Consider the following 7,436-nt stretch of genomic DNA (forward strand, 5'->3'; position numbering starts at 1 on the left):
CTATCCGTCCTAGACAAGGCTATTTCGGGTAAGTTGAGAGAGAGAGAGAGAGGGAAGGGTTTAGGCACCCCTCTCTCTTGTTGATGTGAACACCAGATTTCCCTTCTCTGACTTTTTCTCTTTTTTTTACCAGGCTCTAACATACAAAAAATATATAGAAACACTACAATTCAGCAAATCAAGAACCCACATTTTCTAATAAGTTGGAAAGGTGTTTTCGAGGTCGCATCTTCCCCCTCCATCAGACCAACCCCTTTTGGATGTAGGTGAAGGAATGAGAGATCCATCATATGGATGGACGAACCCTGCAGAAGGGTGAAATTTCAAAAATTTCTCTCTCACCATGTGGGAATCGCATTCCCTATTTTAGAAAACTGCATTTTCAATGATCAATCTTGAAACCAAACCGGACTAGATCTGAAACCAAAAGGGAGTAAAGGGATATACCTGATACGGAGTAATAGTAAACCCCTAATGAAGGTGTTCACGCCCAAGGAGAAGACCAAAGACTGCTTCCACCGAAGATGGCACGGCGTGAGGTGTAGCAGAGTCAACAAGATGATTCTTCAACAAGAACCGAATTCTTTAGCAATAATATGATGGAGGGCTGGTGAGCACGACTTTAGATTGCCTCTTCTAGCAAAAGGCATTATCAAGAACTGTTCTTGATCATTCCCATTGGTGGAGATCGAACTGGGTAGGGCGGCAAGAGCAGAAGACAGAAGCAGTCGAACTGTATATTGTCTTCTCTCTTAATTCAGCAGACTATCTGATGTATTAGTTGTATCTCTGTAGGTTCGCCCAGCTCTCCTATTTATAGCCTTAAAGAGAGGTTCTCCTAATTCTATTAGGAGTTTCGTAATCCTATTAGGAGTTTCCTAATCCAAATCTTCTATTTGGATATGGACTCTCTTTAAGAGATAAGGATAATCCCTTATCTTATCTACAAATAAAGATCAACCTTCATAATCTAATTAGGAGTTTCCTGATCCAAATCTTTATTTGGATCTAGACTCTTTGAGTGGATAGAGATAATCCCTTATCCTATCTGTTGATCCAAACCCAAGAATCACCCTCATTTAATTAATCTTATTAAGCCAGTTCGAATTGGGCTTTAGGCCCATTAAGTCTATGTGCTCATTTAACCTCTTAATCTGCTGCCCAGTTGGCTATCGTTGTATGGCGTGGGACCCAAACATTGATATACACATTAGCCACATGGGTTCAACTCAGCCTTTGTTACAAGGCTTGGCCGAATTCACCGTAGGAGACAGTGAACCCCTGAGTCCATTACCATGGTCTCTTAATGGGCCCAATATTTACACTAAATGGTCATTGGGTCAAGCCACTTTATAAAAACTCAAGGACTGTGGGCAGATGCAAGATTAACCCATCAGGTATTACCTTCAATGGTCCTACACTTAACCTCTCAGGCCATAATGATCAAACACTACCCAACAAGAGAGGACCTCTCCCTTGGCTGCAAGGTACAGCACATGGATCCCGGGAATTAAAACCTTTTGCAAACATTTTGAAACCATAACATATATATGTATATCTATATATAAATATATTTTGCAAAACAAATTTCAACGGTTGAAATCGACTACCGACAGTTTTGGTTTCCATCAGAGAGAGTGCATCCCCGATCATTCACTTTGTCCGACAAAGGGGCTGATCCTGTCACTATGATCACCCACTCAAATGAATTCTCGGTCTGTCCCAACATACCCAGGTTTTGACCCCCTCTAAGGATCTCACTGATTGGCATATCAAAGACAACCCAATCCGACACCTAGTGTAGTATCATAATCGAGTCTAGGGGTCAGGTGTAACATTCCAGTTTTGCCCATCTATCTCCAAGGTCTAGGGCAATACTGGAATTTTGGTTCGGTTCAGGGTTTCAAGAAAACCCACACTGCATGTACCTCAGGTCTCACCCTGGCAGTTGAGACAAGCCACCCCAACCAACTTGGCGGCACATCAGTGTCAGCCTTGGCAAGATAAATCTCCCCAAATATATCTAACGGCTGTGAAGATTCTAAACTAACACAAGTCTCATATATGTCCAGTTTAAGGGTATTACACAGAAAAATACCATAATAATATGAATCAAATATGTACTTTATTCATTTACATTAAATGTCATAATATACATCATTCTGATTGGAGCTAAGGGCATACACTGTCTAATAGTAGGGACCTAAGAAAAAGGGTGAAAATCCTCACCCCTTTTCTATCAGAATCCCCACCTTCGGACTCGGCTGGTAAGTCTAAGGAGCAGAGAGAGCAAAATAACTCCTTCTCCAAATGCTAGATGAGACCCAAATCAACCGAAGTCTAACTACAACCAATCTGACTAAGTTCTGAGTTAAAAGCAAGAAACAGAGACAAAGAAAACAAATGCTAGACTATTAGTCTTTGTTATTCAACCAATAAAAACGATCCTAAATATACACAAATAAAATAAGAAGGGGGAGGTAGAAGTTTTACCTCTTGTAGCCTTTACAAGGATCAATGATGCTAATATTCGCAGAACTGGCAAAACTTGGGTTTAAAGAACTCGGATGAATGATGTGTGACTTTTAGGTCGGCAGTTTGATAGTAGCAATGGGAATAGGTCGATGGCATAGTAGTGGTAGGTTAAGGCTTCAATGAAAATCAACTGGAGGCTGAAGCTCGTCCGACGAAGGATGATAACATCGGAAGGGAGATGGCGATCGTTGGTTTTGCTCTGAATCATCGCTCCCCTCTCTCTTAGACTTTCCGCTCTCACTTTCTTAGAAAAAATGGGAGAACTCTTTCTCCCTTGAAACTCTCTCTTGCTCCATTCTTCCTCTCGCTCTCTCTCTTGAGGCTCAAATCTTCTCTCACCTAACCCTTTTCTCCCTCTTTCGAACACTCATTTCGGCAGCTTCTCCAAAGGAAAACAGAGAGAGTTCCCCCTTCCAAACTCCTCCTCTCCTTGAACCTCTCTTTTCTCCTCTCCCTTGAGCTTTTCTTATAAAGGAAAGAAAGGGGGCTAAGAAAACTTTTAGCAAAAAGAGGGACTTATTTGGTAAATTATGTTCTAGAGAGGGGTGGTACGAGCTAGAGGGGGTGTTTAGTTGATTTAGGTTTAAAAAGTGTATTTTGGTAGCCTGAGGTCTGAAAGGGTATTTTAGGAATTTGGGAGTTTGGGTATGAGGGGTATTTTGGTAATTTGGTTAAGGGTAGTTTTGGGCATTTGGAGAGAAGGGGCAAATGAAGGGTGTTTTAACAATTTTGAAAGAAGGGGTATTTTGATAATTTTGGAAGGAGGGGCAATTTGGGGATTAGGTCAAGGGTATTTTGGCAATTAGTCAAAGAGGTAATTTGGGTAATTATGGTCAAGGGTATTTTGGTAATTTTGGAAACTTGAGATAATCTGGGAATTAGGTCAAGGTAATTTGGGAATTGGTCTATAGGGTTTTTTGTATGTTCTGGGTCGATTGGTGGGGTCAAATTGGACCAAATGGTCCTGAATCGGGAAGATCTGGCAAGGGCTTGATTTGGTTAATCTAAGGGCTCGAAACAGAATCTTTGCTTGATGGATGGGTGAACGGAGGAATTTTGAGTCCAAATTTCATGGGTAGGTGTTTTGGGAGGTCTTGGGTCTGATGGTTGTGTCTGACATAATGGTTAAGGTGTAAGTGGGGGTTGACTGGGGCCTTCAGATAGGTATCGGTAGGTTTAACAATGGATCTGAGGGTTCTCGGGATGAAAGTTGGGATTTTTGGGTTTTGAGTGTTTCGGAGAGATTGGGAGAGTCTAATCGGGTGTTTGGGGCAAATTGGGGTACAGGTAGCGGGCTGAGTAAAAATCGGGTGCTGACAGCTGACTTAAGCATCAGAGTGCCCACACCAGATAAAGCAACTTGGGTATTCTGATTCCCTTTATTTTTGTAGCTTGACCAAGCGACCTGTCTAGTCCGGAGTCTTAACCTGTCCTCTAGTAGGGAGCTACCATATCGTGCATCATCAATTGGCGCCATCTATGGTAACATTGTACAAAAATCCATGCTCACACATCTCCTCTTTAGGAATATCACCAATGGCATCTTCTAGCAATTCTCCCGACAACAACTCAGTTATAGGGGGCAGGACCAACCTGTAGTACTCCCAGAAGTCATCTTTGTGTCTATCGAGCAGTTTACTATGCCCTTGACTTTGCTAGGCATCCCTATCATGCAAAATCCTACCTTTCGCTTGCTCAATGTGAATGCACCCCTTCCTCCAGTCAAGCCCTCAACGTTTCCTGTTGGGATCGATGTGCGCCAATTTAATAAATTGATGTAGTATGTCTGTAGGATGAATCTACAAATGCGAACATGGGAAGAATGCTTTGCTGCCTTGGCGGGGATGCAACAACAACAACAATAACAACCAAATAGAATGCCAGCCTGAACCAGAACCAACAGCTTGGTGATCATAGTTAGAACCAGGTACAGGAACCTCCCTATCGCTCCGACGATTAGGACCAGGTTCATGTCGAAGAGTTTAGCCAATCTACAACACCAATAGGGATAGAAGCAATTGGCTCAACAAAGGTGTCGAGGAGAAGGCGTCACCGACATTCACGCCGCAATACAGGGAGAAGCCACCTTGCTCCCAACAATAACGAGAAGGTTGAGAAGAAAGAGGAGGCATGGCAGGTTGCCAACCCTTCAATAGAACAGCCGGTGACCTGTACCTCGCCATTAGCAGTTGAGATCCTTACGGCCCCATGGCTTAAGGATTTTAAATCCCCAAGCTTGGAATCTTATGATGGGACGACTGACCCAGTAGAGCACCTAGACAACTTCCAGGCCTTGATGCAGTTACACAGAGTGAATGATGCTAGCCTCTGCATGGCCTTCTCAACCACTTTATGAGGTACAACACAGATGTGGTATTCGGGGCTAGCCACGGGCTCCATTAAAAGTTGGAGTCAGTTCGCCAGTCTGTTCACCATGCACTTTGCCACCAACAAAAGATGTTTGAAGTCCACTACTTGCCTCTTGAATGTGGTCTAGTGGCCCGGCGAGAAGCTCTGGGACTACATCAAACGGTTCAACTTGAAGCCGTTGCAGATCCCAAACCTTGACTCGGTAGTCCAACTCACTACAGCTATCAACGACGTCTGACATCCGAACTTGTGCTGGGAGGTTGAATTGAATCCTCCAACTTCAATTCCGGTTAGAGTTGAGCGGTAAAAGGAAGAGGTCCTAAGAGGAGGGCGGGAACAATAAATACAAGCGAAAGAGTAAGTTGCTGAGATGGAGCAGGTCCCCTGCAACTGATGAAGCAGGTCCCCACGAAGAAGGAGCAGGTCCCCGTATAGGAGCAACAGATCTTCAGGTCGACGTTCTCGAACCCCTCTTGTCTAAAATAGAAACTACACCGCCCTGAACCCAAAGAGGGGGGAGATACTGATGCAGATCAAGACAACTGAGTACGACAGATGGCCACCCAGGATGAGAGGCAACCTTGCCAACAAGAACCCCAATAAGTACTTAATGAAGGGCATTTTGGTCATCCGACACAATATCGACACGTGGACGCTGGTGATAACACAATGTCCAGCATAGCGAAGCAACTCGCCAAAGTGACACGTGATAGTCAGCTTCATGTACGTGGTCGAGCTAGAGCGACCTTGACCCACAACGTCCAGCATAGCAGAGCAACTTGCCAAAGTGACACGTGGCAGTCAACATTAGGTACGTGACCGAGCTAGAGCGAGCTTGACCCACCAGCTCGCCCGAAACAGTCCTGTGAACAATGCCCACGTAAGCATCGTAACCATAACCAAGAAAATAACTCATCGTTTTGATTGCCACAAGACCCGCAGGCAACTTGTAACCGCCACGCAAATCTAGCAACTGACACCTTAATGCACCTGAAAATAAGGAAACAACTCCACAAAGAGCTCAAGACAGTTACCTGAGTCCAGGAGCCTCTATAAGACGTCTAAATCCACCCAGAAAGGTATGTACACTGATACTCTCAAGCTCCCTAACATTCTCAGAGATTACTTCTATATACTCATTGACTTAAGCACCAGAGTTCCCTCCTCGTGTAAAAGCTACTCGGACACTCTCACCTTCTTCTCTTTTCATAGCTCGCTTTAGCTCGGATACCCACCTCGTAGCTCATCAACGCAACTCATCCACACAGTTCAGCCTAGCCAAATTGTTGCCAGTCAGAGTCTGAGTCATAGTACATGAGGGAGCGTCCAGATTGTGCATCATCAATACTGTCACTTCCACCATGACATCGGCCCTGACACAAAGAACTATCACAACCTTAAGGACAAGATCGAGGAGTTGATCCGCTAGGGGTACCTGAAATAGTTCATTAAGCGAGATGACCAAAGTCGACTAGCCAAGAGAAGTACTAGAGTCGTGCAGGAGTCAGAATAGGGACCATCCACCTCAGGACCCACCACCACCAGAGCGATCCATACGTGGAGTGATAAACATGATCACGGGTGGATCCATTGTAGTAGGATGCAGTACCTTGGTAGGGAGGAATGCAGTTCGGGAGCTTGAGCATGAGGATGAGAATCTACTGAAGTGCTCTCATGTAGAGGAGGTGATATACTTCACCGGAGATGATGCTCGCAAGATCCGGTATCCACACGATGATGCCCTTGTAGTCAAGATAGTCATAAATGACTTTGAAGTAAAGCAGATTCTGGTTGACTTTGAAAGCTCGGTTGACATAATCTTCTTGGATGCATTTGAGCATATGGAACTTGAGAGGTAAGACTTGCAGTCAGTCGATGTCCCTCTAGTTGGCTTTAGTGGGGAAGTGGTGCATCCTCTAGGCCGGGTGAGAGTACCAATCACAACGAGCTTAGCACCGAATTCTGTTCGCTTTGAACACAACTTCCTAGTGGTTGCGACCTTGTCACCCTACAATGCCATCCTGGGATGCCCTATCCTACACGCTCTCTGAGCAGTGGTATTGACCTACTACCTAATGATGAAGTTCTTGATGTCTTGTGGAGTAGGGGTAGTGCAAGGCGATTAGCTCGTGCCTCGCAAGTGTTATGTGGCTGCATTGAAGGGCAAAGGGAAGCAAACCGTTGACATCAACTAGGAGCCGCCCCCAGAGAAAGATGGAAAGAGAGCTTGACCCATGGAGGACATCGTCCTGGTTCCGATCTTAGATATCGACCCCGAAAAGATGGTGCAGATCAGAGCTTGCCTCATGGAACCACTACGTTCTAACCTGGTAAGTGTTTTAATTAAAAATTTAGATATTTTTGCTTGGTTAGTAGCAGAAATGCTTGGCAAAGACCCCTCTGTCATAACTTGTAGGATGAATGTTGACCCCTTAATCAGACTAGTCCGACAGAGGAAGATGAACTTTGCCTCGGAGCGGTGGAGGATAGTAGATGAGAAGGTCAGGAAGCTCTTCGCAACAGACTTTGTT

Source organism: Nelumbo nucifera, chromosome 1 (assembly GCF_055504915.1).
Source record: "Nelumbo nucifera cultivar China Antique chromosome 1, China Antique-T2T, whole genome shotgun sequence".
Classification (NCBI taxonomy): Eukaryota; Viridiplantae; Streptophyta; class Magnoliopsida; order Proteales; family Nelumbonaceae; genus Nelumbo; species Nelumbo nucifera.